Genomic DNA, 26,157 nt, shown 5'->3' with positions numbered 1-26,157 from the left:
TTTAAAGTGATAGTTCACTTTGAAATTAATTTTTGATATGTTTTAGCAAGGGCATCCAAGGGCATCCAAGATGTAGGTGTCTTTGTTTCCACAGTATTTTCAATTTTGACATTTTTCAGTCAACCCGTTGTTGTCTATCAGTCATACACTGGATGCTAAGGGGGTCCACCAAAAAGCATGTACAGAGAAGTTGAAATTAAACATGATTTAATGACTCGTAAATGTAAGTACACATTGATGGCCTAAGACACGAAACGAGCGGCTTGTGTGAGAAAACGAACAGTATTTATATCAGTTTTATATACTAGGAAGGAAGACCAGACGGATGTCTACTGAGGCTCCTGGAATTGAGCTTGACACAGAACGATTTCGAGTTTAATGGCCAAAATTTCCTCCAAATCAAATGGACAGCTATGGGCAAGAAGTTTGCTCCGGCTTATGCCAACATTTATATGGCTGAATGGGAGGAGTCCGTTTTTCCAAAATTTAAATCTCTGCCTGTTCAGTATTTTCGCTATCTAGACGATATATATGCGACAGATGCTAGAGGCTGCAGTTTTTAGCCTCCTTGCTAGAGCGCCCGACTCTCACGCCGGAGACCCATGTTCGAGGTCCGCTCGGAGCGGGGCAAGTAGGACCCGGGTGTAAGGGGTTACATTGGTGCCCTGACCCGGATGAGAGTGAGGTTTAGGGGGTGGGTGTAACGGAGGCCAGCTAGTAGTTGCTGTGCGAGTAAACCTCACTCCCCGATCTCAATAGGCACTCTAGCGACAGATGCTAGAGGCTGCGGTCTTTAGCCTCCTTGCTAGAGCGCCCGACTCTCACGCCAGTGGTCCGGGTTCGAGGCCCGCTCGGAGCGGGGAGAGTAGGACCCGGGTGGAGGGTCATATATACAACCCGAATTCCAGAAAAGTTGGGACATTTTTTAAATTTTAATAAAATGAAAACTATACGACTTTCAAATCACATGAGTAAATATTTGATCACAATAGAACATAGATAATGTAAAAGAAATTTTACACTTTAATCCACTAAATGAGCTCATTTCAAATTTGATGCCTGCTACAGGTCTCAAAATATTTGGGACGGGGGCAACAAAGGGTTGAAAAAGCAATAAATTTCGAAATGATTCAGGTGGAAGAACATCTATAGCAACTAATTAAGTTAATTGATATCAGGTCTGTAACATGATTAGCTATAAAAGGGATGTCTTAGAGAGGTAGAGTCTCTCAGAAGTAAAGATGGGCAGATGCTCTGTGAAAGAATCTGTGAAAGAGTGCGTAAAAAGATTGTGGAATACTTTAAAAACAATGTTCCTCAATGTCAAATTGCAAAGGCTTTGCAAATCTCATCATCTACAGTGCACAACATCATCAAAAAATTCAGAGAAACTGGAGAAATCTCTGTGCGTAAGGGACAAGGGCGAAGACCTTTATTGGATGCCCGTGGTCTTCGACACTGCATCACTCATCGGCATGATTGTGTGAATGACATTACTAAATGGGCCCAGGAATACTTCCAGAAACCACTGTCAGTAAACACAATCCGCCGTGCCATCTCCAGATGCCAACTAAAGCTCTATCATGCAAAAAGGAAGCCATATGTGAACATGGTCAAGAAGCGCCGTCGTGTCCTGTGGGTCAAGGCTCATTTAAAATGGACTATTTCAACGTGGAAAAGTATTCTATGGTCAGACGAGTCCAAATTTCACATTCTTGTTGGAAATCACGGACACCGTGTCCTCCGGACAAAAGAAGAGGGAGACCTTCCATCGTGTTATCAGCGTTCAGTTCAAAAGCCAGCATCTCTGATGGTATGGGGGTGCATTAGTGCATACGGTATGGGCAGCTTGCATGTTTTGGAAGGCACTATGAATGCTGAAAGCTACAGTATATAAAGGTTTTAGAGCAACATATGCTCCCCTCCAGACAACGTCTATTTCAGGGAAGGCCTTGTGTATTTCAGCAGGACAATGCAAAACCACATACTGCAGCTATTACAAAAGCATGGCTTCGTCGTAGAAGAGTCCGGGTTCTGAATTGGCCTGCCTGCAGTCCAGATCTTTCACCAAAAAGAGAATATTTGGCGCATCATTACACGAAAAATGCGACCACGAACACTTCAGCAGCTGGAAACCTATATAAGGCAAGAATGGGACCAAATTCTTACACCAAAACTCCAGACACTCATAAACTCGATGCCCAGACATCTTCATACTGTTTTGAAAAGAAGAGGAGATGTTACACCATGGTAAATGTGCCCCTGTCCCAACTATTTTGAGACCTGTAGCAGGCATCAAATTTGAAATTAGCTCATTTAGAGGATAAAAGTGTACAATTTCTCCTTTTAAACATTTGTTATGTTATCTATGTTCTATTGTGAATAAAATATTGGCTCATGTGATTTGAAAGTCGTATAGTTTTCATTTTATTCAAATTTAAAAAACATCCCAACTTTTCAGGAATTCGGGTTGTATATATATATATATATATATATATATATATATATATATATAATATCAGTAGAATTTCTGACTTGCAATATGGAATCTGAGTGGGTGGGGTACGGCCAGCGGCTGGATACTGAAATTGGAAGCCATTTAAGATTAAAACTCAAGTAGTTGTTAGGATAGTATCCTTGTGGACCTAGGTGGATCAGCCTCATCAAAAACATGTACTGGCCAGTGCATTTCTGCGTCCTTCCTAATCTAAACTAGATGACCTGGTGAGGTCGTCTGGGGGGAGGCATATTGAAAAAGCCTAACCATGACCCAGGAAACATTATAAAATAAAAAAAAAAAACCCATGTCAGGGGACCTTTAAAAAAGTTTTGTACATCCAGAAATTTTCTCATAATTTATTAATCTTTTACTCTCATACCATCCGAAATGTATTCAACTTTCATTCTTTAGATTAACAGAAACAAAGGTTTTTTTTTAGAAAATAAATAATCTCTGGGAATACATAATGCAAGCTCATGGGTTCCTAAAGGTTGCAGCATCAAACAACACACACTGCAATAACTACAGTAATCCATACGGCCCCAATGGATGAATCAAGGATGGGTCTTCTGAAGTGAAATTTTAAGTGATGAGAAAAATAGCAATATTTGAAACTTTTTAAACTGTAGGCTATCGCTTCTATCGACCAACTGTCAGAGTTGAGTTCAAGCTTGACGTATCTTGAGGTGTGATGAAAAGTCACACGGATGTTGGATGCTGTCAGTTTTTAATTATTTATTTTTTTAATTAATGCTATCAACAAAATACAAACAATAAAATATAATAACAATGAGGGGAAAAAAACAAGACAGGAAGACAGAGACGCCAGTTCCCTTTCAAGGGAACTTCGAGCTGCGTTGTCAAACGCGATGGGAATGCACTGCGTGATTGCGTCGTGAAGCGTCTGTACAATCAGTCCAATGAGAGAGTAGGACGTCAGGTGACGTCACTGACCAGGAAACTATAAAGCACCCTTGAGATCAGACTGCGACAGCTTCTGTAGCCTTCAGCAAGCGATCTCTGTACTCTGTCTTTGTCTATTTATTTTGTCAAAGCCAAGAAAAAATATAGCTGCAAGCAGCCATTACCGGGGCCAAGCGCAAGAAGCGGCAACATATGCCAAAATGGCAAGGAGTGGCAGACCAACTGCAGCAAGGAGCAATTAAGGGCATTTTGAGAGAACTTTGGGCAAATGGCTAAAAAATCACATAAACATTAACTTATAAGATGATTTAATGGGTTATCACTTTCGAACAATAGGTGGCGCAGTTACGAAATAGATGTGATGTGGTCAGAGGGAGGTGACAATGACACATGCAAAGTTTGGTGTCAAAATGTGAAGGCATTGCAGAGATAAAGCCTAAATAGTAATTTTGGCAGCATGCCTAAACTTTGATGCTGTGGTATACGAAAACGGTTTTGTCTATCATCGTGCAATTCATAACTTTTAGTCGGCACGGTCTCGAGATGATGCGATTAAATTTTCGTGAAAATCGGACAAACGGTCTAGGAGGAGTTCGAAAAAGAAGGCTTTTCAAAGAAATAAAGATGGCGGACAGGAAGTTTGGCTGATTATGCAAAACCTGATATCTATGTTTTCGGCATAACCGAAGGAATCTATTAAGATCAGTTTCATTGCAATAGGCAAATTTATTCAAAAGTTATTAGCGTTCTCAGAAATTAATTATAACTTTTGACCAACAGGTGGCGCTGTCTCAAAATCTTTTGAGTACCTTCAGGGCATGCTGCTTATGGCACACACTGAGTTTCAAAATGTTAGACCAAAGCATTTGTTTAGTATAGCATTGTATTTCACAAAACTGTATTGAAGTCAATGGGAATTTCACGTTTTGTTCTATTATAGCGCCACCAAGAGGCTCAGTCCCACAATTTTTTTTATGTGTCCTCAGAGTGACCCCATACATATGTGTGTCAATTTTGGTGCAAATATCTCAATTTACTTCCGAGTTATAAACATTTATATGAAAAAACACGTAAAAAATGACTGACACATGACTTTGTTTGAATTTTACTACCCCTTACTATCAATATTTACGCATTTGGGCATTTGCATATAGTTAACAAGCTATGATTCCGTGTTTCTGGCGGTGGTTTCGTCTCGATCGGAACAGCGGTTTTGAAGATATCGCCAAGTGTTTTTTTCGCGCTAAATCGCTACGCTACGCCATCCGTGAGACGAAACCCGACATATTTGGTATCGTTGGACTCGGCAACGATTCAGGACCTCAAAAATATGACTCCCGTGAAAATAAGTGTACCACACCCAAAGTTATAAGCGTTTGAATAAAACAATTCACCACTAGGTGGCGCTGTTTCGAAACTTCTCAGGCTCCTTCAGGGCATCGTACTGATGACCCATACCGAGTTTCGTAACAATTCGTTCATGCGTTCAAAAAATACAGCATTTTAGCACATAATTCAAAATGGCCGACAGCCAAAATGGCCGATCTGGGAAAATTGGATATCGGTCGACTCGGCATGACGCCCTGAATCTAACGAGACCAAGTTTTTGATTTTTGGAGAAACCGTTCAGAAGTCACGACTAAAAATAGCCATTTTTCATATCTCCGGACCACTAGGTGGCGCTGCGCCGAAACGCTGCATGTAGCCTCAGGTCATGCTTGTGATGACATGTACCAAGTTTGGTCTGAATAGGATGAAGCGTTGCGGAGATACAGCCTCACGTCTGTTTTTGCAAGCGCTACGTAAAATTAGTTTGCGCGTTTTTCGAAAACGGTTATTCGAATCATCTTGAATTCCATAACTTTTTGTCAGCACTGCCTGGAGATGATCCGGTGCGATTTTGGTGAAAATCGGACAAACCGTCTAGGACGAGTTCGCAAAAGTAGGTTTTTTGGAAAATTCAAAATGGCGGACGTTTTTTTATGACGGAAAATGACGTCATAGGGTGCGATCGAATCGGCATGAGCTCAGGAACAAGAGGAAAAAAGAATTTTGTTGATAGGCCTTTCGGTTCAAAAGTTATTAGCATAATAAAAGTGAAACTTTGGACAGTTGGTGGCGCTAGAGGGAATGAGTTAGAGACACCAAAATTGGTGTATTTAAAGTTGGGACTGTCCTCTATCAGAATGTCAAACCAAAACAACTTTCCCGCAAACCGGTCTATGGGCTGCCATAGACGCCCAGTCGGAAGAAGAATAATAATAATAATAATAAGAACCGGCACAGATACAATAGGTGCCTCCGCACCTTCGGTGCTTGGCCCCTAAAAATATATATCACTATCTATATTTATGGCAAGCAAGATTATAGACGCTGTGTGGTTCCCTGCCCTCGTTACATCACGGGTGGGGACACACATCAGCTATTTGTTTGGGAGTGGAGCATGCCAGCAGTCAGTTCTCGAGGGAGCTGACTGTGGGCATTGCGAGAAGCTGTCCGCGAGGACGCTCCGCTCCCGCCGGGCGTTCTCCGAAGAGGACGGTTCGGTTCGCGTTCCCCGCGCGGGTCTCTCTGTTGCCGAGGCACGGAGACGACTCGCATTTCGGGGTTCACAAATGGATCTGACAGCGGGGGTTGGGATGAGCTCAGCTCTATCTCAGCTTTCACATGCCAGATCTAGTGGACTGCGATTTCCAGTTCCGAGGAATTGGTATCGTTAGTGTTTTGTTTTAAAAAGAAACAGTACAAAACAAATAAAAATGTTAAGAGTAAGGCAGATGTTTGACTTTTAAATGAATGAATAAATAAGTCAGCTCATATCTGCTGAATAAAGAGGAGCTTTTAAAAAGGAGGTTTTATTTATGCTTTTGCCAGTTAAAATTTTACTGGCTAGCTGAATATTATGAGATTGAAAAATAAATAAGAGTTTTTAGATTAAATTTATCTTAAAAACTAGAAAACTCTGTATCTCAGCCTCCTCGTCTGGGTTTAAATTTTATGTGTTTAATCCCCAGATGTCTAATTATAGCAATGTTTGGGTATTTCAGTGCCTCGGGTTAGCAAGCTTGCAAGCTTTCTCTCTCCCGAGTCAGTGTCATCGTTTTTAACCCCGACGTTACCCACCAGCCATCATAAATAATGAATACATTTTTATTAGGCAGCCCTGGTGGGTATGGAATGAGTGTGAGGAGCGACTCTCTGAGGAGGGTCGCAGCGCTGCCAGTTCGGTTGTTCCCGCTGGTGGCCACAGAATTATATGTACATATATGTTTTTCCGATATAAAGATAATGGGAAAATAAAGATATAAATATGTCTGTTCTTCTGGACGCTCCGCTTTCAAGAAAACTATGAAATAATCCATTCAGCGGTGTTCCAGAGGTTTCTTCCTCACCAATGTTCCAGCAGTCTCGGCCTATTAAGCTCCTCGCGGCACAAGGTGCAAAACAGAACAAAAGTCTAGCCAGTTAGAGATATGCAAGATCTGAGGACTGTTTTATCTCTAAAAAGAGCTTCAACAAAATTCCGAGGGTAGGCAAGATCTGAGGACTGCCATCTCTAAGATAGCCCTCTGGGGGGCGATGCTATGAGAAGCATAGCAGGACTGCCACATCGGTTGTTCCTTGTCGGTTCACCGTTTCAGGGCGCTGAGGTGTCAGTGTCCCCATACGGTCCTACGAGGAGGGCCGTAGAATGGTCAGTTCGGTTGTTCCCGGTCGGTTCGCCGTTTCTGGGCACCGAAATGTCCGTTAAACAAAATTACGAGGGTAGGCAAGATCTGAGGACTGCCATCTCTAAGAAAGCCCTCTGGGGGGCGATGCTATGAGGAGCATTGCAGCACTGCCACATCGGTTGTTCCCTGTCGGTTTGCCGTTTCAGGGCGCCGAGGTGTCAGTGTCCCCATACGGTCCTTTGAGGAAGGCCGTAGAATGGTCAGTTCGGTTGTTCCTGGTCGGTTCACCGTTTCTGGGCACCGAAATGTCCGTTCAACAAAATTATGAGGGTAGGCAAGATCTGAAGACTGCTATGTCTAAGAAAGCCCTCTGGGGGTCGATGGTATGAGGAGCATTGCAGCACTGCCACATCGGTTGTTCCCTGTCGCTTCGCTGTTTCGGGGCGCCGAGGTGTCAGCGTCCCCATACGGTCCTACGAGGAGTGCCGTAGAATGGTCATTTCGGTTGTTCCCGGTCGGTTCGCCGTTTCTGGGCGCCGAAATGTCCGTTCAACAAAATCCCGAGGGTTGGCAAGATCTGAGGACTGTCATCTCTAGGAAAGCCCTCTGAGGGGCGATGCTATGAGGAGCATTCGCAGCACGGCCACATCGGTTGTTCCCTGTCGGCTCGCCGTTTCAGGGCGCCGAGGTGTCAGCGTCCTCATACGAGGAGTTTTGTAGAGTGGTCAGTTCGGTTGTTCCCGGTCGGTTCGCCGTTTCTGGGCACCGAAATGTCCGTTCAACAAAATCCCGAGGCCAGTCACGAGAGACTGGTCCCCTTAGTGGAATTCATGGCATGGAATTCAGCGTGGAAACTACGGCCGGAAATTCCTCAATGGGTCCTGCATGTGATAGAAAAGGGTTACAGAATTCAGTTAAAAGAAAAGAAACTGTTCTCGTTCACCCAGATTTCTAGGGGTCCTTCCCACCGTGGTGGTCCCCGAGCAGGCTCGGGTTATGGAACAGGAAGTGATGACACTTTTGCAAAAAGGGGCTATGAAAGGGTTCCTCCTACCAGCAGAGGGTCAGGGTTTTTACAGCCGATACTTCATCGTTCCAAAGAAAGATGGTGGGTTACGTCCTATTCTAGATCTGTGTCAGCTAAACAGCAGAGTTCAAAAAGCTCAAGTTCAGAATGCTTACACTCAAACAGATCGTGTCACAGTTTCAGTCCGAGGACTGGTTTGCCACAATAGACTTGAAGGACTCTTATTTTCACATATCCATCTATCCATCCATCACAGGAGGTGTCCTGAGGTTTGCTTTTGGGGGCGTAGCTTACCAATATCCTATCCGGCGGCCTAGGTATGAAACTAGGCCAGTCACTCACTGTGAAACAGTTTCAGAGACTGTTGGGGCTCATGGCAGCTGCATCCATCGTAATCACTTTTGGCCTTCTGTACATGAGACCCCTGCAGTGGTGCCTCAGGACCAAGGGGTTTTTCTCCTATGGACCCAGGGGAAATTGTTGTCACTGAGGGCAATATTAATTCCAGGGTCGATATTCAGTCGAGGCAGGGGCTGAGGCCCGGGGAGTGGAGACTCCACCCCGAAGTGGTGGAGCTCCTATGGGAGAACTTTGGTCAGACCCAGGTCAATCTATTTGCAACTCAGGAGACAACTCACTGTCCGTTATGGTTCTCTTTAATGCATCCAACTCCTCTAGGACTGAATGCGATGGTGCAGGTGTGGCCGAGGCTACACCTGTATGCATTTCCCCCGACATCAATGCTCCCGGGAGTTCTGGAAAGAGTTTGCCAGGAAGGGGCTCATCTGTTGTTAGTAGCCCAGCACTGGCCGACCAGAATATGGTTTGCGGACCTGCTTTCACAGGCGGGGGGCACAATATTTCACCCTCGCCCCAAGTTGTGGAAACTATGGGCTTGATCTGTGAGGGGGCCCAGTTTATAAATGCTGGTCTCTCGACTGAGGTCGTGGAGACCATTCTTCAATCCAGAGCTCCCTCCACAAGAAAACTTTATTATTTCAAATGGAAATTGTTCTCTACATGGTGCAGAGAAGGTGCTTTTAATCCTGTTGACTGCCCGGTTGGTACAGTTCTCGATTTCTTGCAAGACCGTTTCTCTGCTGGACTAACTCCCTCCACCTTGAAGGTGTATGTTGCGGCTATATTTGCCTTTAGATCCCCTGCGGGGGCTTCTTCTCTGGGGAGAGGTCCTCTAGTAACTTGTTTTCTCCGTGGAACATTGAGGCTGAGGCCTGCCTTGCACTCCAGAGCACTGGCTTAGGACCTGGCCATTGTACTCGAGGGTCTGGCTTTGGCTCCCTTCGAGCCTATCGAAGAGTTTTCAGAAAAATTCCTCACTTTAAAAGCTTTGTTTCTTCTCGCAATTTCTTCTATTAAGAGAATTGGAGATCTGCAAGCTCTTTCGATTGCTCCTTCGTGTTTGGAATTCGCACCTGGTATGGTTAAAGCATTTCTATACCCTAGGCTCGAAGTTCCCTTGAAAGGGAACGTCTCAGGTTATGTATGTAACCCTAGTTCCCTGAGAGGGAACGAGAGCTGCATTCGCCTGCCATACTCCCTGCATGCCCTGATCGACTTGCTTCAGGCCTTTCACAGAAGCTGTCGCGGTCTGATCTCAAGGGTGCTTTATAGTTTCCTGGTCAGTGACGTCACCTGACGTCCTACTCTCTCATTGAACTGATTGTACAGACGCTTCACGACGCAATCACGCAGAGCGTTCCCATCGCGTTTGACAACGCAGCTCTCGTTCCCTCTCAGGGAACCAGGGTTACATACAGATGTTTCACAGCACACTTATGGAAGCGATAGTCTACAGATAAAAAGTTTAAAATAATGGTATTTTTCTAATAAACATGTGAAACACTTTTCACTCCAAAACATAAGAGATTGTTGTATGTCATAATAGTAGAATAAGTAACCCTTAGTTCTAAAATACTTACAGTATACCTCATAGTATTCCCCTAACTTTACATATTGTTCCCTTATACATACACGTACATATTTTATAGGTACACTATAATTACAGAAAGTTACGCTGTAAATTAATTCTACTCCTACCATACTTTGCAGGCTTTAATCTAAGCTTTACCAAATCCCCTACATATTTATGCTTCTTTCTTCTCAAATAATAATCAATCAATAGTTCATATCTATTTTTATTATGTGCACTAATAAACATACAGGCTTAATAATATACAGTTGCTTTGCATCTGGGTGCTTACTAACTATATATTATCAAGTCAAGTGAAGTCACATTTATCTCTATAGTGATTTTTACAATACAGAAAATAGCATTACAGTTTAGCTTAAGCAAGCTCAGTAATGTTTCATTTTTGTTGCAAAAAGGTTATTAAATTAGTTCATTTATACACTCCCCTGAAGGATAAGTAGGAACCCCACACTAATAATGTCTTTGACCCCCTTTCTCCTTCAGAACTGCCTTAATTCTATGTGGCATTGATTCAACAAGGCGCTGAAAGCATTTTTTAGAAATGTTCGCTCATATTGCTAGGATAGCATCTTGCAGTTGATGGAGATTTGTGGGATGCACATCCAGGGCACAAAGCTCCCGTTCCACCACATCCCAAAGATGCTCTATTGGGTTGAGATCTGGTGACTGAGGGGGCAAAATTAGTACAGTGAACTCATTGTCAAGTTTGTTCCATGGTGCATTATCCTGCTAAAAGTAGCCATCAGAGGATGCTGAAAGTAGCCATCAGAGGATGGGTACATGGTGGCCATAAAGGGATGGACATTGTCAGAAACAATGCTTGGGTAGGCCGTGGCATTTGAACAATGCCCAATTGGCACTAAGGGGCCAAAAGTGTGCCAAGAAAACGTCCCCCACACCATTACACCACCACCAGCAGCCTGCACAGTAGTAAAAAGGCGTGATGGATCCATGTTCTCATTCTGCTTCCGCCAAGTTCTGACTTTACCATCTCAACATAAAGCGAGACTCATCAGACCAGGCAACATTTTTCCAATCTTCTCCTGTCCAAATTTGGTGAGCTCTTGCAAATTGTAGCCTCTTTTTCCTATTTGTAGTGGAGATGAGTGGTACCCGTTGGGGTCTTCTGCTGTTGTAGCCCATCCACCTCAAGGTTGTGCGTGTTGTGGCTTCACAAATGCTTTGCTGCATACCTTGGTTGTAACGAGTGTTTATTTCAGTCAAAGTTGCTCTTCTATCAGCTTGAATCAGTCGGCCCATTCTCCTCAGACCTCTATCATCAACAAGGCATTTTCGCCTACAGGATTGTGGCATACTGGATGTTTTTTCCCCCTTTCACACCATTCTCTGTAAACCCTAGAAATGGTTGTGCGTGAAAATCCCAGTAACTGAGCAGATTTTGAAATCCTCTGACTGGCTCATCTGGCACCAACAGCCATGCCACACTCAAAATTGCCTAAATCACCTTTCTTTCCCATTCATTCAGTTTGGAGTTCAGGAGATTGTCCACACCCCTAACTGCATTGAAGCAACTGCCATGTGATTGGTTGATTTGATAATTTCATTAATGAGAAATTGAACAGGTGTTCCTAATAATCCTTTACGTGAGTTTATATATAGCCACTCTGGAGTAAATCGTGATATCATCATCCAAGCTCAGTTCAGTTCCCATCTAATGGTGTCAATGCAGGCAGATCAATAATATTGTTGAATATTAAATTCAATTTCCCCAAATAAGCAAACCAAAAGCCAATGGCAACAAAGCCGAAAAAAAGGTGGAAAGGTGACAGTGGTGAGGAACCAAAACTCTATCAGGTGACACAATGGAAAAAAAAAAACCTTGGGAGAAACCAGGCTCAGTCGATCGCCAGTTCTCCTCTGGCCAATGAACAAAGAATGTATGATTATGATTTAGGCAGCATTATAGGCCAGAAGTCAGATTGGATTGTAACAATTAGAATAATATCCATTTCCATATGGTTGAAGTGCGGAGTCATGCAGGTTGGGTCAGTGGGGATCAGTGCTGATGGCTGTCGTGTCAATGAGGCCTTCACAGGGGAGAGTCTAATATACCTTATATATTTCTGTAAAATAGACTCGTAAATGCAAGTCACAATGTGCAGCCAGTAAAAGCTTTACCCCATATCCTGGCAAAACCAGAGTCAGTATTCTCACGTAGTAAATAGGTTTGTTCCAATTTGTGCAGATGATGTTTGGAATTCATTCTTCACTGAACTTGAGTGCTATCTGTAGCCCTCACCCATTTACCCAGTTACCAGGACAACCACACTGGCCCTAGTAACCAAGCTGGTTTCCATAGAAACTATTGCAGACTAGTCTCTTCATGTGTCAGGAATTAGAAAACAGAAGAAAATATTGCCCTTGTGTACAGGACAAGTGACTTCCAACTCTTACAGAAAGCAAAGTGTTTTGTACAGTATTTTGACTAACTACATTTTTTTTTTTCAGTTTTTATTAACACATATTAAATGTAGCATCTGGTGATAAATGATATTTACACTAAGGCTGTGTCTCTGCCAAAAGCTGAGCTAAAAGCTGAGCTCATGTCTCAAGCCAGAAGGACTGCCCAGATTTCTGCTCCACCAGCTTTGCCATGGTGGTTCCCATCTCCAGTGTTGCCGATGCTTATTCCCCCAGCGAAGATTCCAGAATCAATTCAGAGTTGAATGGTTAGTATAATGAATACTATAACTCTGAGAAGTTAGTATATGTTTAATGCTGTCTCATTTCCATTACAGATTCATGCAAAAAAAAAAAAAAAATTCTAATACTAATGACGCGAAAATTTGCGAAATGACGGCGTTTCCATTAAAGGGCACCTATTATGCCCCTTTTTACAAGATGTAATATTGGTCTCGGTTGTCCCCAGAATGTATTTGTGAAGTTTCAGCTCAAAATAACCCACAGTTAATTTATTATAACCATTTGAAAATGTCATTTTGGGGCCTGTTTGAAAATGAGCTGTTATGGGTGTCTGCCACTTTAATGCAAATGAGCTGCATATCCCTGCCCTGCCTTTGGATGAGGGCGTTACTTGATACCTATGTCAGTCAGTCTAAGAAGAAGGGGAGAGTGAGAGACACGCTGTTTTGTCTGTCATTCAGCGTACGTTTGAATCGGAATAAATAAATAGCATGAAGAGACACCGGCAGAATAAAGACAAATGAGAATGGACCAGTACGTCTCGGTATGGTTATTTGATACATTTATGTACTTTAGCGTTGTAATCGCGTCCTCTTTGCAAGTATGGTGGAGCAACACACACACACAGACACACAAACACTAACGCTGGCGCATTTTTTTTAAACTAACGTTACATACACATTCTGTGATAAAGTTTGCTACGTAACTTACAAGAGAAATTACATTTATGCAGGGACCTGTGGCGTCATGTTTACTTGTCATACAGGTGCTTCTGTGGCAAATGTGAGAAGATGGCTAACTTACAGAACAAGAACATATATGCGGTTTTTAATACAATATCTTTAAAATATATATATATTTATAAACGTGTGGTTACACACTATACAAACAAGGTTTAAATTATATACACTGACATCCTACGACGACAACAACTTTAGATGCATTTGTTATTGAATTGGCTGACATCGACTGAAAAGACTATTTGCTCAAAAGTCATAAAATACACTTACTGTTACTGGATGTGACGGTGGATCGCAAACAGTAGATGACGATCCACACTTGAGGATTTTCTTTTAAGCCACAACAACAGGATTAACCCACGAGTCCACGACAGAACACTTAAGTTATGTTTCCAAGAGACATTACCGGCTGTCGTTGAAACAATGGAGGATGGTGTGTACAGATCACCGAGGGCGGGGTCTATGCCACAGCCACACTGTCAATCAAACCCCTGTCTCCCTTTCTACGTCACAAAGAGCTGGATCTCAGAACAGCTCGTTCTGAGGGAGTGCACATGATTTATTGAGATTGTAAAAAACCACTGGGTGGATTTTTATCATTCTAGGGTGGTTTTGCTCACACACTGCCAACACACATTTATGTTCAAACACCATGTAAAAGTGAATTTTCCATAAGGTGCCCTTTAAACGAAGTTACGCGACTAAAACATTTTTTTTTCCTCTTGCGATAAGTCATTACGAAATCATGGCTATGGATTTGGTAGGTTTATATATATCACATCCACCGCATTAGACATTATTATTATTATTAATGAAAAGAGATGTAGACAAGCGTGCTATCCAAGCATTAATGGCAAGGACAGACCCTTAAACTGTGAATGGCACATGTGAGGTGTTTTCTCACTTATTTGTGCTCCGAGGTCTTGATTGTGGATTTTCTTTGAGGTTTAGAAGCCAGTATTCCTGTATTTGGTCTTTTATGAATTTTATAAAGAACTCTGTCACATATTCTGTCCAAACACGCATTTTGGGTATCTATTCTATACTGGAGTAATTATTTTTTAGCTGACTTTTTACTTCTACTCCTTTCATTTTCACACAATTATCTGTAGGCTACTTTCTACTCCATACATTTTAAAAATAGCCTTACTACTGCTATTTCATTTCAGCTTGTTTTCAATTCTGCTTGTCAAAAAACAAACAAAAAAAAGCCTATCCAGATAAATCGTGCCATCCGGATAGAGTGCTTTTGATTGTGATTGGATGAGAAGTATATATACCATTGCGACACACGGTCCATTGCACGTGCAACATTGTTGCCATTAGGTACAGTATATCAACACTCTCATGTGTCACACATTGAGCGTCACAGTCACTCATTTTGGTCCTTTGTTTTTCTCTCTGTTTATAACATTAATATACACAAAATGTCTCTGGACGCACTGCTCTCGTTATGGAACCGGCAGGAATCAAGCGTGTCTCCCCTGGAGTTCTGCAGTCAAGCCACTTATCAGCCAATCAAAAAAAAAAAAAAAGACAAAAAGAAAGGGCCTACACAATAGCCAATCAGAAAATATCACTATTGTATCTGGATAAAATTTAACATAACAACCAAAGAAAAAAAGCATATCCTGGAATTGTGCATGTGATTCTTTCACTCATGCTGCCTGTCTTCAAAACTTGAGAGCCCTGCTATATAATTGAGCATCCATACCAGGAAGGTATCAGGATTATGAGTTATTTAAATTTTTTTATGAATCACTTGGATTAATCATTCATTTTGACAGCACTAATGTTAAATGTATATAAAGACAATCATACAAGGGTTTTTGTTACTAACCCTGCCCTGGGTACACATATTTTCTTGTCCGTTGCCCTCACAGATTCGCAGCTAACCTTATGTGCGTTTATATTCCAATAAAGGTTATTGATAACATGCCTCTGAAGTTTGACTTCTTGCCCCATTACAATACATACGTATAGGTTCCTTTGGAGCGGCCTAAGCTTTTGACCTTTATGCGGTGAATCCAACCAATCGTGGAAACAGCTGTGTCGTCATCAGAGCTTGTGCAGCCGCCATAGACAGTAAAAGAAATGGACACAGCGACCCTTTATGCGGTGAATCCAACCAATCGTGGAACAGCTGTGACGTCATCAGAGCTTGCGCAGCCACCATAGACAGTAAAAGAAATGGACACAGCGACCCCATTGATTTCAACGGAGAAGACTGAAGCCCGATTATTGCACTTCCTGCCTGATGTCTGAGTGACTGCGCAGGCTCAAACTGGCGTGACGACAGTCTGACAGTTGAAAATTATCTAGTAGCTGTGCCAAGACAAATCTGAATCACCTAATTCCTGAAAAACGTTGTTGAAATATTTTGTCCCGTTGCTTTTATGGACTCTCTATATATGGGCTTCTCCCTTCCCAGACAGCAAACTGACATTGAATCAACGTGGAAACGACGTCTCTCGTGACATTGAAACAACGTTGATTTTGCTCATCGAATTAACGTTGAACCAACGTCAGACGCGGCATTCTTCAAAGCTAAATAAAAATCGAAAATTGGTTTGCTTTCATAACGTTGAAACAACGCGTTGATTTCAAGTTGATTTTCCGTTAGTTTTGAAAGAATGACGTGTCCGACGTTGGTTCAACGTTAATTCGATGAGCAAAACTATGTCAGATCAACGTTGTTTCGATGTCATATTTCCACGTTGATTCAATGTCAGTTTGCTATCTGGGTTATGCCTCCATTTCCCCCCCGACTGTAAAAGATTGCCTGTGAGTTTCTCCTCCTGTCTATACGGTAATGTCTCTATTGTGCAACAGAAAGTTGCGTGGTTATGACGCAATCGTTAGCCTATTTTCATGTAAGATACAAAGTAATGGAGCCTTTTAAACATTGTTGTGTTTCTTTAGAAATAAATAATGGAAAAATAAAGTGTTTGGATGCCTCAGATGTAAATTTATTAGCTTTATATACTCTGATCTATTTGTCATTGGTTCATTTTTTTATTATTATTCACAGGTGTGTCTTGTTAAGTCATTATTCTTTGTGTATGGCTTTGGCAAGCAGGACGAGGGCCGACAGAGAATGGTGGTAGGCCAGTGGCGTGATTACTGATTACTAAGAAGCTTCTTTTTTCTTTTTTTTGGTGGTTGTGGTGATTTACACAAGGACAATGAAAGAATTCACATTTAAATTCATTCATGCTTGTCAACATGCACATTGGCATAAATCTACAGTATGCCAATGTGCATGTTCATAAAACTTAATTGATTGATTGTGTGTGTATTTCAATTTGGTAACATCAAAATTATTTGGGTTGAATTTCTAGTAACCTTTTTTTTTTTTTTTTTGCTTTTATATTGTACATCATGAAATGAACACGTGTCCACACAAACACATTCACAGACTGTCAAAAAACTGAAAAAAGCCCAGCAGTAAAGGTCTGTCAAAATTCTCCAGGCTTCTTGGGAATTAATAACAGAGCTCGCAAACAACTTTGTCATTTTGTGTTAGCTCTTAACCTTAGCAATCAATCTTTTTCTGAAAAAGGAAACAGAGAATTAAAATGACATGCGAGGATAGGGGAAGCTTCAATTATTGTATGAATGTGTCTTGTGCCGGTTCAGTGTGGCTTAGCTATTTTCTGAATGATATCATACCCACCGTCTTCATTAAGTGGCTGCCATTTAAATCAGTGAGTGCTAAAATGGATTGTCAACAGATGGTGAAAGGATATGACTGTTAACACAGTTGCTTAGTAACACAATCAGCCTCTGAAATGAGAGTCAATGGCTCCTTTGCATTTTTCAATGGAAGGTGAGAGTACAATTGGTTCCCATCATGCACAAAAGCTTGTGTGAACTGAAATCTCTGGTACTACTGCATACAGTATGCGTTACAATTATCTGTAGTAGTGACTTAATTGAATGAAACACAACTTCAATTATTTTCTTTTTAGAACCATGTTATAGGTAGCCATCAGGTGACAGAATGAAGAAAAAAAAAAACTTGGGAGAAACCAAGTTCAGTCGGGGGGCAGTTCTCCTCTGGCCAACGAACGAACAGTGTATGACAGGCAGCATTACAGGTCAGAAGTCAGATTGGAGAACATTCACAATATTATCCAGCTCATCTGGTTGAAGAGCATAATGTATCGCAATGTACAGAATATGTAAGGTATAAACATTAAAGAAAATAATTGAATGAGAATATAACAAAGCACTCTCTCTCTCTCTCTCTCTCTCTCTCTCTCTCTGTGTGTGTGTGTCAGTGTATAGATATACACACATATACGTTAATGTTTGTACTTTTCACATTCTGTACATTGCTTTCTGTAATATGCAAGTCGACCAGCAGATGGCGCCATAGACAAAGAACTTGAAATTATACATAATATCTCTATAACAGAATACTATTACACTCTCTTTGATACTTTAAAATAACAATCTTTTATAATAGTTTTTTTAACTAATGCCACATCATATACATAATAATCCTAAACCATTGTCATAATGCTTATGAGCACTTTTAAAACATTGACAGTATGAAATCTTGTATAACATGAAACCAATAAATCAGGAATATTTTTGTTTCTGCTTCCTTACAAAAAGCAAGCATAGCCTCCATATTATAATCATCACACTTAATATTGCATTCATTTTTTTTTTTATTTGAATCTACTTTAAATATATATATATTACATTATATTATATTATACATTCAAGCTTCAGAAAATGAAACACACACACCATAAGTGGTCCATACAAGCCATATACATTATAACTGTGAGGAAAAGTACAGATCATCTTTTTTGTCTTTTTGAAGCTTGAAAGCTTCAGTACCTGTTCTTCATAATTTAATGCAGGTTTCACAGAAGAAGATGGTGGCTGCTTAGGGCCCCTACATGTGACGTGATTCGAAATTGAATGCTAATTCAAAAGACGTGCTGTAAAATAATGCATTGTGATGGGTCATTTCGGGACCGGAGACTTGAATATTTAGGGGCGTGTTATTCTAATGACGATCGTTTTAGGCCGCAGGATTTATCAAAGGCAGGCATTGCGTACACTTGGATTTTAAAGGTACGCACAGCTTCATAAATCAGGCGGTGAGAGGAGTGTAAGCATAATCTTACGCCAACATATACGCCCGTTTCTATGCAAGAATGATAAATGAGGGCCACTATCTCTACCCCTGTGTCTGTACTGTGTTCCAAGACCTCATGCTCTAAGGGTTATGCCGAGCGCCCAGCATTCGAACCGGAAAACGGGTGCAAGCATTTCCGTTTTGCAGTGGTTAGGTGATCTCTGAGCTCCCAGCTGAGGAATAGGGTCTTATATAGCGAAACGATCGTCCATATCCTAAAAAAATAAACATTTATACTTTTTGTAACCACAATTGTTCGTCTTGTGCTGGTCTGCGACGCGCCAGGTATTACGTCATCACGTTGGAAACGTCATGAAATAAATTTATACGGCCAGCAGCCATATCACCCTGTAGCCCAAGACTGGTTGCCCACTAAAGCTAAGCAGGGCTGAGCCTGGTTATTACCTGGATGGGAGACCTTCTGAGAAAACCAGGTTGCTGCTGGAAGAGGTGTTAGTGAGGCCAGCAGGGGGTGCTCAGCCTGTGGTCTGTGTGGGTCCTAACACCCCAGTAAAGTGATGGGGACACTATGCTGTCAAAAGAGCACCGTCCTTCGGATGAGACGTTAAACCGAGGTCCTGACTCTCTGTGGTCATAAAAAATCCCAGTGGCCTCTGTCCATCATGGCCTCCTAATCATCCCCATATACACCAATTGGCTTCATCACGGTCTCCTCTCCACCAGTAAGCTGGTGTGTGGTGAGCGTTCTGGCGCAATATGGCTGCCGTCGCATCATCCAGGTGGATGCTGCACATTGGTGGTGGTTGAGGAGATAACCCCCCCCCCCCCATGTGTGGCGCTTTGAGTTTCCAGAAAAAAGCGCTATATAAATGTAATGAATTATTATTATTATTATAATTAAATTTTAAATTAAAACAAAGATGTCGGGCGATTTTGAAGTTGGATGAGAAAATGACATTGAATTTTTCGCTCTTTCCTGCCCCTTTGAACCGGAGTACACAGACAGATCACTTAGATAGATGACGTGACGCGTGACGTTTCCACCGTGATGCCATAATGCCTGGCGCGTCGCATACGGCACAACATGAACAACTGTGGTTAAAAAGTATATAAATGTTTGTTATTTTTAGAAAATTAACGATCATTTCGCTGGAAGACCCCATTCCTCAGCTGTGATTGTGCAGAGCCTTAGAAGCACTTCAAAGCCTTTTGAAACTGCATTCATTTGGACTTCAACATGTTGCTTGCACATGAAGTGGAGGAAAATCCTGAAATATTTTCCTCAAAAAAATTTATTTCTTTTCCATTGAAGAAAGAAAGACATGAAAATCTCGGATTGCATTGGGGTGAGTAAATTATCAGGAAATGTTCATTTTGAGGTGATCTAATCCTTTAATTTTCGCCTTTTTATAATACAATTCTTATTTCTGTTTTAATTAAAATGCCACGAACTCTGTAGTATCAGAAACGAGAACATCCGAACAGCAGTTTTTGTTGTGTGCCGATCTGTTCTGTCGGGGGAAATTAACTATGGGGTAAAAAGACACCACTGTCTTACATAGCTTCATAATCATGAATAAATGAGGCGTAAAACTTAAACCCTTTGTCTAACTGAGTATTCAGGACTCTGGACGTCCGATTGGCAATACTGATGTACATCTGAAATGGATAGAATGGGTAGCTCTTGTAAACACCGACTATAAATGTCGCCATTACTACGCTGTGTTTACCTCAGTAGCTGACGACCGGAAGTATTTATACCCGTTTTGTAGAACCCGGAAGAATGTTGCGCATAACCCCTCTTGTGTCACAATCCCCACTTTTTCTCTTTCATTCTGGTTTTGTTCTACACTTACACGATTCATCGTTCTGAGCGATACTCTCTTCCAACTCATGCTGTGTAACGTTAGTTATATTATTTACATTAGCAGCAGTTACACAACCAGGCCCAGCGGCCTCCTCCTCCTCCATTAGCCTGCGGTCTACGTAGTGTAGTGTTGGGCGATATGCTCCATTTTCATATCGTCCTATCGTCAGCCTGTGAGATCGGCGATACACGATATTATCGTGAGGGGCGGGGCTAACTTATTTGATTATTAACTTGATTATTGAGCCTATCATTAATTTGCTTGTTTTATTAGCCTACTTCGTTTTATATACGAGAATCTTTTTTCTATTTTGCTAGCAAAGGTGGAGTGTTTATTAATAGGATCAGGTTATTTCCTGGTATAGTGAGGTAAAAAAAAAAGAGATCCTAATCCTTTTGTTTGTCAATGGGAAATTTACGGACACATTAGCCTATCCTCATGCCGTTACATGCAGCATTTTGACTAGGGTCTATTTCTGCACGAGATGAAAACACGTTTTAATAATTTCTTGGGTCAGAAAAAGTCGGAGTTTGCGATATGTGCCCCCCTACCAGTGCGCTCTCTGCGCACTTCACATGCGCACAGTAAGCACGAAGTACGCGGGTTAATGTGTTTTAAATGCCGATAGAAGAGCAAGGGCCAAACGTCTAGCTGAGTCGATCGGTTTATACTTATACTTATGACTTGACTCTGATAAAGGAAACGTTTACATGACCACATGCATTGTCAAGTTTATTCAACATAATCAGGTTAAGAACGTCGTCGCATGTAAACGCGCTCAATCTCTGAAAGTGAAAGTAAAAACGGACTGCTTTCGGCATCTGCATTAACGCCGCGTTCCCTCAGAGACGACGATGATAACGGTAACTATTATACTATTTTAGTGATATTATTATTAATACTATTTAGTAATTGTATTGTTTTTAGTGTTAGTGTCATTAAACGTTTTGTTAATGTGTTACGGAAACAAATACGAACAATTATGCCGTTTTCATCTTGGATCTGTAGGAAATTGAATTTTGCGTCTGTTAAAACGAGCACACTTGATAATTTGTGAATGGATCGCCTTGCAATTAAATTTTGATGTGGGATGTTTTTTAGTCTGTTTTAAAAACATTCTCTTAGAGGAGTCCTCATTAGTGCGTGTGTTGTTGCAATTGTTATGAGATGATGTCGTTGTAAATTTAGGCAAGGCAAATTAATTGTAGTTCCTAATATTCATTTAATAACAATACTAGCTTTATAATAATAATAATAATAATAGGCCTAATAATAATAATTAAATACATTATGGTAAAACGAGCCAATTATCGTATTGATATCGTCAAAGGCATCTGCCATAGGCGATATGTCAGACTATCGTCGATACACGATACTATCGTCTATCGGCACAACCCTAACGTAGTGGGCATGTTTACTTTTTGTGTCCAAATTCACCACACTCAAAACACTTCAAGCTGCCAGTATTGACATAATACATATACAATTTTCCTTCATGCACAACTCTGGAAGACACGTCCAACTCTGGCACATGTGGAAGACACGTCCAACTCTGGCACATTCAGAAACATAAACACTTGTCTCCTAAAAGACATTACATGTTTTAGTGCTTCATTTTTACATCCTAATGGGATTGTTTTAATCGCACTAGCACATTTACCATACTGAACTAATGCACGCTCAATATCCTAATATCCAATAAATGGGGGGACATTCGAGCTGTAAACTTTTGTTGTTGGTGTAATAAGCGGTGAAACAATGACAAAATCACCACTTACCACAATCCCGTTGGCTATCAGGCGGTTCACTAGCTTTCTTCTCTTTAACAAAAACCAACACCGGAAGCTATTTATTCATCCTGGAAGCCGAAGAAATGTTGTCATATCCAACCCCCTCTCCGACCGCCAGGAACACATTCTCCACCGACACACGCCGCGAAACAGGTGCTTCTCCATTCGCCAGAATCGACGCCATCCCGGTGCCTCAACGAACACCACCAATACGTGGCTTTAATTTTCCAAATCCAGCTCTACAAAAATATTGTCTCAAATCCCCTTTTTAGACTTTAAATTTTGGCAGGGGGTCTTGATTTATCCCTATTCTTTAGAGGTTTCTAAAGGAGCCAAGGAGCGCCCGAAAACAAGGAGCTCCAGGAAAACCTCCTGGTAGGAGGCATGAGGGGAACAATAATCTTTATCTCCATCTTCTTGGCCTCCTCCACACCTGTGTCTTACGGCCTCAAGGTGGTTGGTACAGTATACAGAGATTGAACTTGTTCTGCAGGAAGTCCAGCTCTATGAAGTCCTCCCCAAGGGATTTCTTCACGAACATGGACCTTGACCCACGTCGCAGTTGCACCACTTTGAGTCCAGCCAGCCTGAGCATTTTTTTAGTCTTGGCTGTAGAATGGCTATCCATCCATGCCCTGATGTTATCATTCTTCAACTTCACCACCACCACTTTCCTAGACTTGGAATTGGCCACCACTGAAAAAAAGTCATCAAAAACCACTCCTCCAGGTCTGTGCCTCATTTCTTGTTCCACACCATGGTGAAAGCTGTCGGTGCTCATGAAGGTGTGCCCCAGCTTGAAAAACTTCAAAATGATATCTTCAGCTGATATTGTTTCAGAATTGACCAATGTCAGCAGTGAAGAAAACAGACACCAGTTTTTATTTTGGGCACTACAATTATCCACCCAGTATATTACATGCCTGATGCTGCTGCATACGCTGATGTGATTTCTTTGGCATTCCGCCCTGCAATTCCCTCATGCCAGACAACAGAGATGGTTTTACTATTGTTTTGTTTTTTGCCCACTGACGCGAAGGTCTTATGGTATGCGGATATTCATCGGGTGAACACTGCCGACTTCACACCTGGCATGCGTGAGAGCGTGATGACTTTCTGCAGGTCAACGCTTCTGACAGATGTGTCGTCAGGCCAGTCCTTTTCTGCATCCGACCTGTAGTAGTCAGGTCTCAGCTGCTTCGGTTTGGTGTTTATGCCACCTCTCGCACTGAGGGCAATTTTCTGCAGCTTTCCCCTGGTGATCTGGTCCCCCTCACAAGCTGGTCCTGGAGCAAACAGCACTTGCACTCATCTTCTCCAAGCTTGGTAGAACTTATATTCTTCGACTTCACTGTTTTACAGTAAGTCTCATAAGAGCAGCGGTTCCCTTTTTTAATGAAGTTGGCAAACATGAGCTTGACCGTGACATCACTTAGGAGATAGCGCCGGAAGGGTGCATACTCCCTCCGGTAGTGGCTGACTGATGGGTGGAAAGATTCAATGTGGTCAATTAATGGTTGCAAGTCCAGCTTGTTGGCAAGCTCGTGTCTCCCTCTCATGTCATTGGGTGGAGCTAGAGCAGTTTATTGCTTTACCCATGACTGAGAGAACTATCCTATTTTTGGTGGGATGATAGCTTAGTGTGGAAAGATAGAATAGCTTGCACACCTGCTGTGGGGTCTTGTGGGTATCCTGCATCCTGTAGACAAACGACCTGCCTGTCTTCTGAATATTTTACAGAGCACTGCCGTCGGCATTTAGCTCCACATGGTCCCCTCATTGGTGGTCTATTTGTGGGCTCTGATGCAGGAGCAGGAGAGTGTGCTTGACCGTTTGGAACAAGGACAGACCGTGGTGGGTTCTTTGGAGCTGAGGCTGGTGTGACTGGTGGAAGAACTGGGTCTGGGGCCGAGGCATGGGCAATCACAGGCTCTGGTGTCATTAGTGGCAGAGGAGTGGGGTTTGGTGTGCTCATGGTGAACAGCTCATCTGCTCCATCGCTGAATCCCCTGGTGTCGAGATAACTATGAAGAATTTTCCACTCATTTGCATCAATTGTCCACTCATTTGCAATTTGTTATATTTGCTGGGTTGGTTTGTATGCGTGGTAATGTTTTCTCCTCACCAGGGGAGGTGTGTCGTGAGGCGTGTTGTGAGGCGTCCCCAGCCCACTCATGTTGTAGTTATGGGCATTTCGGCTCTTTTTCGTTAGTCGGCTTGTTTGACTCAGCTCACTGAAAAGAGCTGGCTCTTTTGGCTCACAAATGGCTTTTTAAAAAAAGTTTTGACTAAAAAATGTTTTGACTATGATGGTGTGAAAATTATGCTAATTCAAATATTAAATGAAATCATACTCACAATGTCTCACAATTTCTTTAAAAATGCATTGATTTGCTGTGAAAAAGAATACTATTAAACATTTGGATTTAAATGAGAACTTTTTAAAGTATAGAACAACATTAAAAACAAATACAACCTGAACAACATAATAAAACCCATATTAAAGAAAAATAAATAACGGAAAGAATTAAACTGGTCCCTCTTCTTCTCACTTATTTATTGGCATGCCAGCATGAACATGAACACACACAGAATGCTGATCATATTTTTATTTAATGAGAGATTTGCATTCAGAAATGCAAGCTGCCTTGCAGAGTCTCCCTGTCGTGACTTTAGTAAGCCGTGGGTAGATAGAGGCCTTGTTCTTCCACCAGCTCAGAGGATCTGCAGATCTTTGAAGGGGCTCCTCCTAATAGGATCGGACCTCCATCATGGCATCTGCTGAGGGATTCCTCCTTGCTGCATTCATTAAGCCTGTGGTGCATCCTCCGTCCTGTCCTGTCAATGATCCTGTCCGCGCAACTGATTCCTCCCCTTTTAAAGTCCGTTTGGATGTATGTCACGGGTGACAAAATCACTCAGTAAACGGAACTTTCTTGAGAGTCCTGAGTTTCCTAGGGGAACGTATTGGGTGCAACACTCCACTACGGTTCCGGGTGTGATGGAAACATGCCCGTACTGATTAGCGCTAATGCATTGCAGGTGTGAGAGAGAGAGGAGCGGCACTCACACAGACTCCCTGTTTCATAAGCCACAATATAAAAGGGGCATTTAGAGAGTGTTTGCAGCACGGTTGGTGGGTGTACAGTGTGTCAAGATTCCAAAGGGTTTACAAGAGCAGACATTAAAGTGGGTTGACTCTGGGCAGTGCTGGATACAGGCTTCCTTGGAAAAATCGTTGGAGTGTGGAGATCGCCCATTCGAGTTTGCTGGGTCAGACTGCTCGGTTGTGGGAAGACTGCTGGACCGAGCTAGGGCTGGATCTGTGCTGTGGAAGGAGAGAGGAAAGATAAGTGAATTGTTTTCATCTTATGAACATTTGAACCACTTGAAGAGGATACAGTGAATGTGGATCTGACTGTTGGAGGAGCTATGTGTTTCAGAGTGTGATGAGGAGGAATTAAAAGTGAAAACCCTGTAAACGAGCGCAACGGACGGAGTGGGGCCTCTGTCCAACCCTATCGTGTGAGTGAATTGTAGTGCTTTTGCCTTATTGATACACATTGATTTATTGCTGTGGAATTGAAGTGAACACAAGTGTGCTGTGTCTTTGTTGAGAAGTGGCCCCCATCCATGCTTACACGTTCGTGGAAGGTATCTGCCCCCGTCAGAAGCCTAGAGTGATACAGTGAACTGAAGAGAGTACTGTGTACTGTGAATATCCTCACCTGTTCTACTTACTGTTTGAGCCCAGAAGTATACAGCAACGCTGATAAAGTAATCGTTTAATCCACGGCTGCCCTACTGTGAACTGAGGAGAGAATACTTTGTACTGTGAATATCCCCACCTGTTCTACTTGCTGTTTGAGCCCAGAAGCATACAGCACCACTGGTAAAGTAACC

General features: G+C 42.1%; 1 long non-coding RNA gene and 1 pseudogene across 1 annotated transcript in view; one reads left to right on the top strand and one right to left on the bottom strand.

The window, feature by feature from the left end:
- LOC120461893 (uncharacterized) overlaps positions 1–26,157 on the top strand; it is a 51,609-nt gene that overhangs the window by 9,871 nt on the left and 15,581 nt on the right. The window lies entirely within an intron of this gene.
- LOC148970720 (uncharacterized) lies at positions 22,703–23,952 on the bottom strand (annotated as a pseudogene).

This window comes from Pimephales promelas, chromosome 19, assembly GCF_988280905.1.
Source record: "Pimephales promelas chromosome 19, fPimPro1.hap1.1, whole genome shotgun sequence".
NCBI lineage: Eukaryota > Metazoa > Chordata > Actinopteri > Cypriniformes > Leuciscidae > Pimephales > Pimephales promelas.
Note: the sequence above shows the minus strand (reverse complement) of the source record. Positions and strands in the feature narration are given on the sequence as shown.